Here is a 12386-nt window from a genome sequence, read left to right on the forward strand (position 1 = left end):
TTTGGCTGTGCCGGGTCCTAGTTGTGACACATGGGATCTTTGATCTGCTGCAGCAGCACACAGAATGGTTTAGTTATGGCATGTGGGATCTAGTTCCCTGTTGTTTAGCCGCTCAGTTGTATCTGACTCTTTGTGACCCCATGGACTGTAGCCCGCCAGGCTTCTCTGTCCATGGGATTTTCCAGGCCAGATTGTTGCAGAGAGTTGCCATTTCCATCTCCAAGGGATCCTCCTGACCCAGGGATCGAACCTGCGTCTCCACGTCTTCGGCATCGCAGACAGGTTATTTTACTGCTGAGCCCCATTTTACCGGGGAAGCCCCATTAGTTCCCTGACCAGGGATCAAACCTGGGTCCCCTACACTGGGACCTCGGAGTCCTAGTCACTGGACCACCAGTGAAGTCCGCTGGATTGTATCTTAATAAAGGTATTTAAGAAAAAAACACAAGGGAAGAGGGAAATCCTTGGTGGCCCAGTAGTTAGGACTCCGTGCTTTCACTGCCCACGTCTCCAGAGCAAGCCAAGAACCACACAAAAGACAGAAAACATCCCCCACCCCCAGAAATGAATGGATGTGAGAGCGATAAGCTACAGGAGCAGGGCACCGTAGGGCCCCTCCGCCCAGGCCCTCCCACTGAGCCGAGTCTGGCCCGCAGGCGCAGGCGCGGTGCTGGTCGTCAGAAAGGAGCGCTGGCGGCTCTGCGGCAGCCTGGCGCTGGACCCCAAGGACCAGAAGTGGAGCTGCTGCAGAGGCTTCTACCCTTTCCACCGCCCCACGCAGAGGTGCTGCCAAACCTGGGGGAAGTTCATGGTCATCCCCATGGACCCGGAAAAGTCAGAGGCTGAAGACTGCAGGATGTACCCCCAGAAAGCTCTAGGTAGGTCCTGACCCCGCTGGTGGCCTCTCTGTCTGTTCTGGGGGTCACAGAGACCCTTTTCTCACTCCTTCCTTCCCGGGAGCTCTGCCCTCCTCCCAGTGGCTTGTCTGCTACCAGACAAGGGATCTGTGCCAAGAAGTTAGTTGTGTCCTAGCTCCCTACTGTGTGACCTCAGACAACTGTCCTGACCTCTCTGGGCCCAGTCTACCTGTCATCAGGGTAAGGGCAGGCACAAGAACTTCTCTTCCAAACAGAGTGGGGGGCCTTTCAAAGTCGTTTGAAGTAACATCAGGGGCAGTCCCTCTTGTGTTCTGCCCTCCTCTGGGCCCCTCCCCGTCCCAGGTCCCAGATCCTCACGTGTGTGTGTGTGTGTGTGTGTGTGTGTGTGTGTGTGTGTGTGTGTGAAGTCCCCTGGGTGTCTCACAAGAACGGCCAACTCCAACCGTAGGCAGGGGTGGGGTCTCCTGGTTTTTGGAAGTCGCCACCAGGTGGAAATCAGCTGAGGACCACTACACTGCAGTGGGGCCTCCTGCCTCCCTCGAGGGTCCCACAGACACTTCCAAGGTCACAGACAGCCCTGTCTCTGAACTGGGCTGGTGGTGACCTGAGTTTGTTTTTCTCTTCTCCGTGTATTACAGAACAAAACAAAGACTGATGATTAGATCTGTGTGCGTTCTCAAGCAGACATGTCCTTAACAGAGCAAGCCTGATACTGATGGGCACACATTCTGATCTGGCTTTGATGAAAAGCAAATCGTCATGTTAACTGGCTAGAAATGCAGGCCATTCTTCTTTTCCTTCTGGCTGATTACATTTCACGAAGAGGTGTTACAGAACAGGAACAGGAGCAATCTCCCTTCTTGGGATTGGAACCTCTGTGGATCCAAGTGAACTTCTCTCCCAGGGACGTGAGCCCCACCGGCCCTGTGGGAGGAGGTCCCCTGGGAACTGGGCACTAATCCGCAGTCACCTGTAGTATTCTGTGTTGCAGGGCAGCCTCTTCACCTGCCTTCTGAGTCACACTTGGGGAGGGAGGCAAAAACCTTGGAACCAACTCGATGCTTCGAGTGTGACTCACCACACCCAGGACTTTAGGTCTCACTCTGCAAGATTACACCAGGTAACTAGTGGCACAGAGGCTGGGCTTAAATACACAGCAAAAACGTGATGGGTGAGGGTCTGCCCCTGAGTGTGGACAGCTTAAATGCGCCGTTGATACCAGTGGTCTTGGTCTCATGCTCACCTGGAAAGTTGGGGAATGAGGGAGCCACAATACTTCCCTCCGCCCCCAGACCCCCTCTCTCCACTTTCGGCTGCCCTTCTCTACTCCTGGGGAGCTCAGTGCCTCTCCTCTGTTTCTGGGGGACACTGACTTCGGGCAGTGCCCTCAAGAGAGGAGGGGATAGGGACTTCCCTGGTTGTCCAGTGGCTAAGACTTTGCCTTCCAGTGCAGGGGGGTGGGTTCAATCCCTGGCCAGGGAGCTAAGATGGACTCATGTGCCTTGGGCCGAAAAATCAAAACAAATAGAAGCAATGTTGTAACAAAACTTTAAAAATAGTCCTCATCAAAAAAGCTTTAAAATAAAGGAAAGAAAAAAGGTGGGAACAGGAGAAGGTGGAGGTGGGGCCTGTTTCCCCATTCCCCTCTGTGGCTGGACTGCAAGCTCTTGCATCTGCCCATCTGGGTCCTGCTTCTGATGACCCCCCCCCCTTTTTTAAAGACATTTACAAATATTTATTTGTTTATTTTGGAGAAGGAAATGGCAACCTAGTCCAGTATTCTTGCCTGGAGAATTCCATGGGCAGTCTGGTTGACTACAGTCGATGGGGTTGCAAAGAGTCGGACATGACTGAAGTGACTTAGCATGCAGGCATTTATTTATTTATTAGGGCTGGGTCTTCATTGCTGCACGTAGTCTTCTTCTAGCTGCCTTGTGCAAGCTTCTCACTGAGGTGGATTCTCAGGTTTCAGGGCTCTAGGCACACGGGCTCAGCAGTTGTGTTGCAAGTACATAGTTGCTCCGAAGCATGTGAGATCTTAGTGCCCGGACTAGGGACCAAACCTGTGTCCCCTGCATTGGCAAGTGGGTTCTTAACCACTGGAGCACCAGGGAAGTCCTCCTGGTGCCCGTCTGACATCTCCAGGCAGTATCCGGTCCCTGGGGACCTTAGCCCCCTGCTGGATCCCTCACCACACCAGCCCACCCTTCAGTCCTGCATGGGCTTGAATAAACAAAACCAACGAACAAACAAGCAGGAAAACCTCGCACAGTTCCCAGGAGCTCTCTGGGCCCCTGAGGTCCTGCACAAATCTGCCAGCCCAGGCTCATCTCGGCCCACCCTGCTCCAGCCACTGCCACCGCTCCCTGCAGCCCCCGGATACGTGCGCAAGCCGTGCCCTTCACTAGATCATCCTTCCCTCCCACACTGCTGCCAGTGCGTGACAGGGGCTCATAGATCCATCCACCTTCACCTGGCCAAGGGGATCTGATGCCTTCTCCTCCAAGACTCCTCGGTCACTTAACATACAGATACAGAGCATTTTAAAGAATGATTCCCACTTTATATTAATACATATGTGTATATCTACCAATATATATGAGGCTTCCTAGGTGGCACGAGTGGTAAAGAACCCACCTGCCAATGCAGCAGACCTAAGAGACGTGGATTCGATCCCTGGGTCAAGAAAATCCCCTGGAGGAAGGCATGGCAACCCACCCCAGTATTCTTGCCTGGAGAATCCCAGGGACAGAGGACCCTGGTGGGCTACAGTCCATGGGGTCACACGACTGAAGAGACTTAGCACACACCAATATACACACAATGCATAACTTTTTTCTGTACACACACACGTGTGTGTGCATTTAGGATCATGAAATACAGCTAAAAGTTAACAGTGATCATCTCTGGGTAGTGGAATTACAGATGATTTTTTTTCATTTCATTGTTTCTCAGTTTTCACTGCTGTTTCTATAATGAACCTGTTGTCTCCTAAATATGATTGGGAAATAACGTGATTGGAGTGGAATTCCTTTCTGTACTAACACCTTCAACTCCAGACCACTCAGTGCCCTCAGCTCCCAAGTCACAAAAGGCCATACCCTCCTTTCCATGGCCCCAAGTCTTGTGTGATCTGGTCTCCCGCCTCTCGTCCTGCCCGCTAAGCTCCAAGACTATGCCATTAAATTGTTAGGTAGTTAGAATAGGGAAAAAGAGTCCAAAATGGCGGTGGCTAAAAGACCTGGAAGGGAAAGTCCGAGAAAATAGAACAAAGGAAGGTCCGAGGACCGGAGTGAGAACCTCAGGTAAAACAAACAACACTCCTGGCTGGCCCAATTTACATAAGACAGGCCCAGGGACAGAGAAACATATAAAAAGAGGAGCCAAAGCTCTCTCTCTCTCTCCCCCCTGCGTGATGGGGCGATCTTCTCTTTGCGTCTGTGGATCGACGTGCCCTCATGCCTCGAAGATGGATTTTCCTGCTATTATCTAAATAAATAGAGCTGTAACACTGATTTATTTAAGAGCTATAACACGGTCTGTCCTCCAAGAGCTGTGACCCGCCGAGGGGGCTTCAATGTCCGTCACTCCAAATTTTTGTTGTGAAAGAACCGAGGAGCATACACTTGCGTGACAAAATCATCCCTCCTCACTCTCATCTTTGGGCCTTTGCACATGCTGTTCTCTCTGCACCTGGACTTCACCCCATTTATGTTTTCCCTTTGATAAGAATCTGTATCCTTTCACTGTAATGCTATATTGGCTGTTCTGAGTCCTTGGATAAATTATCGGGTCTGAGAGTGGTTTGAAGGACCCATGACACAGGGAGATTCGGGGGTTCAATGATATGACTTGTAAAATCCTTCTTGCAGTGCCTGGAACCTAAGAAATGTGAAGTGGAAGAGATTATGTTCTTCTGTGTCTCAGTTTCCTTCTCTGTAAAATTAACGTTATTACCATTCTGCACCCTTAGGGCGGGGATGGTTCTAACCTGGGGCAAGGAAGCTCTTCCCAGACAAGGGAGGAAACTCTGAAGCTGAAACTCTGATACTTTGGCCACCTGATGCAAAGAGTTGACTCATTGGAAAAGACCCTGATGCTGGGAGGGATTGGGGGCAGGAGGAAGGAGGAGAAGGGGACGACAGAGGATGAGATGGCTGGATGGCATCACCGACTCGATGGGCATGAGTTTGAGTAAACTTCAGGAGCTGGTGATGGACAGGGAGGCCTGGTGTGCTGTGATTCATGGGGTCTCAAAGAGTTGGACACGACTGAGCGACTGAACTAAACTGTGTTTTGTAAGGCTGGAATTTTAAGCTTTATCTTTGCTGAGAATAACTACCTTGTAAGACAGTATATATGCCCACTCCATGTTGATTAAAACACCTTTGCTCCATCAGAGCTTTGGTCCCCGTGTCTGTCTTTCTTTCTTTCTCTTCCTCTCTTTCTCTTTATCTCTCTATTTCTGGCTAATTCTCTGGAATGCGAAAGTCAGATGCGTAACCCAGGGAATATTAGCCTCTTTCCTTCTTTCACTTTCTCATCGTTGACTCCGGACCACCAGGTTCCAGTCCATTAAAGGACCAACAAAGGGGCAGTATGCAAACTCTGTGTAGAGCACTTAGAAATCATGACAGAACAGCCTAAAAAAAGGGGATGTGGTAAATAGTGGGTCCTGATCCCCAGATCTTGTGAATCTTACTTTATGTGGGAAAAGGATTTTGCAGATGTGATGGAGTTAAGGATTTGAGATGGGGAATGATCCAAGATTATCCAGGTGGGCCCTAAATGTAACCCAAAGGGTCCTTGTGTGAGGGAGGCAGGGGGAGATTTGATCACTGGAGTAGGAGGAAGGGATGAACACACCCAAGTCCCCAGAACATGTGACTGTTGCCTTATTTGGCAAAAGGGTCTTTTCTGCTGCTGATTAAGGTGGTGTCATCCTAGCTTACCCAGGTGGGCCCTAAATCAGTGACAAGTGTCCTTATGTGAGAGGGAAGAGGAAAAGAAAACACAGACATACAGGGGAGGGGGCTATGTGAAGAAGGAGGGAGAGTGTGGATTGACGCTGCCATGAGGCAAGGAAAGCCGGGAGGCCCCGGAAGCTGGAAGAGGTGAGGAACCGGTTCTCACCTCAAGCCTTTGGAGGGAGCACAGCCCTGCCAACATTCCAGTCCAGTGATACTGATCTCAGTTTTCTGGCCTCGGGGATTGCTAAGAGAATAGATGTGTATTTTTGTTTTGAACTTTTCATTTTGTATTAAGGTACAGCCGATGAACAATGCTGTGGTAGTTTCAGGTGGACAGAAATGGGACTCAGCCATCCGCATGCATGTATCCATTTTCCCCCAAACCCCTCTCCCATCCAGGCTGGCCATAACATTGAGCAGAGTTCCACGCGCCATACAACAGGTCCTTGTTGGTTACCCATTTTGAATATAGCCGCGTGTGCGTGACCACCCCAAAGTCCCTAACTGTCCCTAAACAACCATAAGTGTGTTTTCTAAGTCTGTGAGTCTCTTTCTGTTTTGTTAGGTCTAAACGTGTATTCTTTTAAGCCACCAAATTTGCGGTAATTTGTTACAGCAACCACAGGAAACTAATACAACTGACAGATGACTTGAACAGATCTAATTATTATCAAATAATGGTATTAACAGATGCAATTATTATGTTTGCCAAAGAAGATGATGAGCATGGCCAATAAGCACACATAAAGACGCTCAACATCATTTCTCACCAGAGAAAGACAAATTAAAACCATAATCGTAACGGAAGGAGCTCCACTTGGGACCCTGTGATGACCTACAGGGATGGGGTGGCAGGTGGGATGGGAGGGAGGCTCAAGAGGGAGGGGATATGTGTCTACTTAGAGCTGATTCATTATGCTGTATAGCAGAAACTAACACAACATCGTAAAGCAATTATCCTCCAATTAAAAAACATTAAATCAGGTGAAACAGACCACCAGCCCAGGTGGGAGGCATGAGTCAAGTGCTCGGGCCTGGTGGGCTGGGAAGACCCAGAGGAATTGGGTGGAAAGGGAGGTGGGATGGGGGACCGGGATGGGGAATACGTGTAACTCTATGGCTGATTCATATCAATGTATGAGAATACCCACTGAAAAATAAAAAAAAAATTTAAAAAAAAGTAAAAAAAAAGAAAAACAAACCTTAAATCAAAAAAGAAAAAAACACAATCAGAGGAACTGCCCTGGTGGTCTAGTGGTTGAGAATCTGCCTTGCAGTGTAGGGGACACGGGTTCAATCCCTGGTCGGGGAGGATTCCACATGCCGTGGAGTGACCAAGCCCTCGGGCTGCACCTAGAGAAAGCTCGCATTTCACAGTGAAGACAGTGCAGCCAAAAGGAAAGAACAAAGAAAGAAAAGGGAAACATGTAATGGGGAAAAAATGGCCCAAGGTTAGAAACAGAGTTTTGAAAATCTGGAAAAAACTAACTGCTCAATAAAATATGAGCTAGTAAAGACACGACTACTCTTTCACCACAGACTACTCAACGTGCTATCAAAATCCCTGTGTCTAGCTGAGGAATTACCTTCTCTCCAGCAACATAGAGGAAGGCCACGAGAAGTCTCTGGAAAACCCAGGCCCTCCACACCCCCAGCCAAATGAAGTAGGCTTGCCCTTTCTTTAACTGAGAGGCCAGAGTTACTCGGGATGAGCCACTAGACAGACTGTGGGAGTGGGTTAACTTCCTGTGGCCCCCGTAACACATTACTGTGAACTGGATGGCTTAAAACAACAGAAGAAAACAAAACATCACAACCACCACCCAGAAACTTGCTCTCTCACAGTTCTGAAGGACAGACGTTCAAAATCAGCGTCACCAGCCCCAAAATGAAGCTGCGAGTGGGCTTCACTCACTCTCAAAGCCTGAGGGGAGAACCTGTTCTTTTTTTGTTTGTTTCATCATACTCTGAGTCATGGTTGTTCAATGTCCTGGTCATCTATCACCTGTTCATCAAGTCTGCATCTCCATTAAAACAAATGAGGAAACTGGGGTTCTGAGAATAACCTTCTCTGGGCCACACAGGAAAGGGGCTAGGGTCAGAATGTATTTCTCCTGCCTTGGACAACAATGTTCACATCACTACTGCCACACCATGCTTTGAGATCAGCTCTCCAGATGTTAATTATAAAATAACCCAGTGTTAATAAACAGCAAAATCCTGTTTCTTTTTAAAGTTTATGTTAAATATATCAACTTAAATATCTTCAACTCAAAGACCATGACAACTGTTCATGGAAGATCCAAACAGAGACTTTCTCTGGTATGACCCTTGATAAATACAGAAGGTCTTTCATGTGCATTGTCAACCCTAATGAAAATTATAATAATCATTTTTTAAATTGGTTCAATAAGAACCTTTTTAATTTATTTATTTCTTTATTGGCCCTGCCACGCAGCTTCCGGGATCTTAGTTCCCTGACCAGGTATTGAATCCATGCCCCCTGCAGTGGAAGCGTGGAGTCCTAATCACTGAACTGCCAGGGAACTCCCCACAGTCGAATTTTTGTTCTATGTTAGAGCGATGCTGAGTATAAGGAGAAAGAGTTTATATAATAAATATTTTGTGACATACACACAAGAATATTCAGCTAGGTGAAGGAACGTTTTCACATGTCTTTCAGATTGGTTGTTCAGTCACTTAGTTGCTAAGTCGTGTCCAACTCTTTTGTGACCCCATGGGCTGTAGCCCGCCAGGTTCCTCCATCCTTGGTATTTCCCAGGCAAGAATACTGGAGTGGGTTGCCGTTTCCTTCTCCAGGGGATCTTCCCGACCTAGGGATCAAACCCACATTGGCAGGCAGGTTCTTTACCACTGAGTCACCTGGAAAGCCCAGAATACTGCAGTGCAGCTAGCCAAAGGGGAGAATCTATTCCCTGCCTCTTCTGGCTTCTGATGACCGCTTCATTCCTTGGCTTGTGCCTGCATCACTTCAATCTCTGCCTCCATCTTCACATCACCTTCTTCTCTGGGTGTGCAACCTCCCTCTGACTGTCTCTTAGGAGCGCACTGTAAAATCTCTTCTTCACAGTATTTTTAATTTGATCATGTCTGCAAACGTTTTTATGGGATAAGATCACATTTGTGGGATGCAGGGACTGGGTCCGAGGCTCTTTGGGGGCCACCACTTGCCTACTGTAGGGTGGGAGGGCCTGGAGGCTACAGGTTGGCTGGGGTTTGACCAGGTACGTTGTGAAACTCATGGATTCACTGACTCAGCAAATGCAGGAGAGTTGGTGGGTGACAGAGGTCTCATATCATACAAGACTGTGGAGACAGTAAAAAGATCAGTGCTGCAGGGTCTCAGGGTAGGAGAGGGACCAATGAATAAATGGACACAGCAGGGAATTTCAGGGCAGTGAAACCATTCTGTATAATGGTGGATGTCATTATAAATTTGTCCAAACCCATAGAATATACAAGACCAAGAGTGAACCCTAATGTAAACTATGGACTTTGGTGATATATCAATATTGACCCCTCAATTGTAACAAATATACTAAAGTAAGATGTTGATAATAGGGGCAATTATATGTGTGTATGGGGGGAGAGGATATGTGGGAATCCTCCATATTTTTTAAAATGAGCTTTTATTTATGTATTTGGCTGTGAAGGGCCTCAGTTGAGTCATGCAGGCTCTTCATGATGGTGAGCAGGTTGCTCTCTAGTTGTGGTGTGGGGGCTTATTGCCCCCAGGCAAGTCAGATCCTTGACCCCGCATCCTGAGTTACAACCCAGATTCTTACCACTGTGCCACCAGTGAAGCCCTTCCTGTACTTTCTGCTCAATTTTCCTGTAAGCCTTCTTGTTGTTTAGTCACCAGGTCATGTCTGACTCTTTTGTGACCTCTATGAGCTGTAGCCCACCAGGCTCTTCTGTCCATGGGATTCTCCAGGCAAGAATACTAGAGTGGGTTGCCATGCCCTCCTCCAGGGGATCTTCCCAATCCAGGGACCAAACCCTTGTTTCTTGAATTGGCAGGTGGATTCTTTACCACTGAGCCACATGGAAAGCCCTTCTGTAAGCCTAAAACTTCTCAAAAAATAAAGTCTATTAATTTTGGAAAATATATCAAGGAACAAAGGTACTCAGATAAGTCTGAAAACAAGGACGAGGCCACCAGTTTGCCTTGAAGAGACAAAAAAATATTTTCAAGCTCTTGGCATTCAAAAGACCTGGTGCTGGTTCAGGACGGACAAACGGTAGACAGAACAGGATCAAGAAAGAGGTACTTGTGTCTGGGGAACGTAGCGGATGTTGCTGTCCAGTCTCAGATGAGGAGGGAAAGGATGTACCATTCCACGCACTCTGAGACACCAGTCCCTCATACATCTGGAAACTGAAGATCGCAAATCGCACCCAACCTTACACTCATCAGAAACCAAAACGCAACACAACACAAGTTCAGTGGACAACAAGCACAAAGGAAACATTAACACAAATATGAGAAGAAGGGAGACATTGAAGATATAAATTCTTAGGGTAGAGAAGCCCTTCTCAAATAAACACAGAAACAAACAAAAGTGCCTAAAAGGAAAGAGACTCATAGATTTGGTTACTTTAAAATGAAAAAACTTCAGCAGGACAAAACACACCAGAAATGAACATTAATTCACAGAAAGTGAAAACAGGCATCTTTCAAAAGCAGTACAAATGTCCAATAAGCGGCGGAAAAGATGTTCATCCTACGGGTTAAAACAAGAAAGTGCAAATTAAAAGAATAATGAAATTCCACCGTGCACTTGTGTGGGTTGAAAATTTTTTTAAGTTTGATCCTTGCAAGTGTCAACAGTTCCTCTGACACTTCACTGAGATTTTAGACGGCATTCCTATTTTGGCCGTGCCACGCAGCTTGCAGGATCTTAAGTTTCCCAAACAGGGATTGAACCCATGCCCCCTGCAGCGGAAGCGCAGAGTGCTAACTACTGGACCACCAGGGAAGCCCCTACGAGGCATTTTTATATTAACTATAATTGTCTTTGGCTTCCCCGGTGCCTCAGTCGGTAAAGAATCCACCCGCAATGCAGAGACGTGGGTTCGATCCCTGGGTTGGGAAGATCCCCTGGAGGAGGGCATGGCAACCCACTCCAATAGTCTTGCCTGGAGAATCCCATGGACAGAGGAGCCTGGCGGGCTACAGTCTGTGGGGCTGCAAAGAGTCAGACACGCCTGAGTGACTAAGCACACAGCCCAGAATAAATATCTTTAATGTATTTGGTTCTTTCAGCTCTGGGCATCTTCCTGAGGAAACGCTCATGGTGGCCACAGAGGCATGGGCAGATCCCTGACTGTCACAAGAAGGAAGAGGGGGACAGCACCCGTGCCCACAAAGGGATATCTTTAGTAGACGTGTTGCAGCCAGACCACTCCCAAAAGGGTTCTTGCCAATGTGTTCCCCTCGCCCCCACCAGAAACAAGACTCCTTTTAGGGAGGGAACTTTTGTCTCTCTGAAGTGGCTGAACTTTAGGAAGAGACTGTGCAATTTCCAAATATAAATATTGAGGTACAGGGATGAGACCCCTGAGTGAGACAGAGCCCACTGCGCTCATGCACCCCCCAAACCAGGTCCATATGAGCCCTGACTTGGTGGAGATGCCTCTGGGGAGCCTGGCCTGAGCACTGGTGTTCCAGGGGTGAAGACAGCCCTAAGACCAGAGTCCCAAGTCCAAGCCCACCACCTCCCGTTGCCTCCTTCCTCCAGGGTGTCCCAAATGGACCCTAGGAGTGTCCCCTGACTGAGGCATGCTGGAGATAAACAATGTCAGTTACACAGTGTGAGGACAGCGCCCAGGACCAGCCTCTGCCGGCTACAATTCAGAATAACCGAAGCCTGCCAGAGGGCACCCAGATCTGAGACAAACATGGGGTGGGGAAGGGGAACGCTATCCACATCTCCTCACACTGGTTCTCCTGCAGCCTCAGCCCCTGGGCTCCAACGTGTCCCTTCTTGGTACACAGAGCAAAAACCTTGAAGCCATCAGTGACTCCCCATCTCCTATCCCTGAGCAAATTCTGTCTGCTCTACCTTTGAAATATTAACCTGCCCAGAATCCCACTTCTCCCTACCCCTACCGCCTCTGCCTGGTCCAGTCACCATCACCTCTGTCTGGACAATCACAGTCGCCTCTTCACTGGGCTGGCAGCTTCCAGTTTTGCCCCACGCTCATAGTGTGTACGGGGCTCCCGTGAAAACTAAGCCAGCTCACATTCCTCCTCCACTCAGAGCCCTCCCCTGGCTCCTGCTCACCCCAAAGTAAAAGCCAAAGTCTTCACTGAGGCCCAAGGCATCCTGCTTTACGGAGGTTAGTATAATCCATACCTATGTGTATGCTTTTCTTTAAAAAAAAAAAAAAAAGTGAATAAAAAGTAACAAGAGTTCATCACAAACAAGTAAGGGCAATTATTGTTTAGCAAAATTTTGTTCTGACAAGGTATGTATGATATTAACATTGTCATTCCATCGCCCAGTCGTGTGCA

General features: G+C 48.2%; 1 protein-coding gene across 1 annotated transcript in view; it reads right to left on the reverse strand.

Annotated features, from left to right (window-relative positions):
• LOC136161461 (optic atrophy 3 protein homolog) overlaps positions 1-12386 on the reverse strand; it is a 59743-nt gene that overhangs the window by 13679 nt on the left and 33678 nt on the right. The window lies entirely within an intron of this gene.

The sequence above is a fragment of the Muntiacus reevesi genome, chromosome 2 (genome assembly GCF_963930625.1).
Source record: "Muntiacus reevesi chromosome 2, mMunRee1.1, whole genome shotgun sequence".
NCBI classification, from domain to species: Eukaryota; Metazoa; Chordata; class Mammalia; order Artiodactyla; family Cervidae; genus Muntiacus; species Muntiacus reevesi.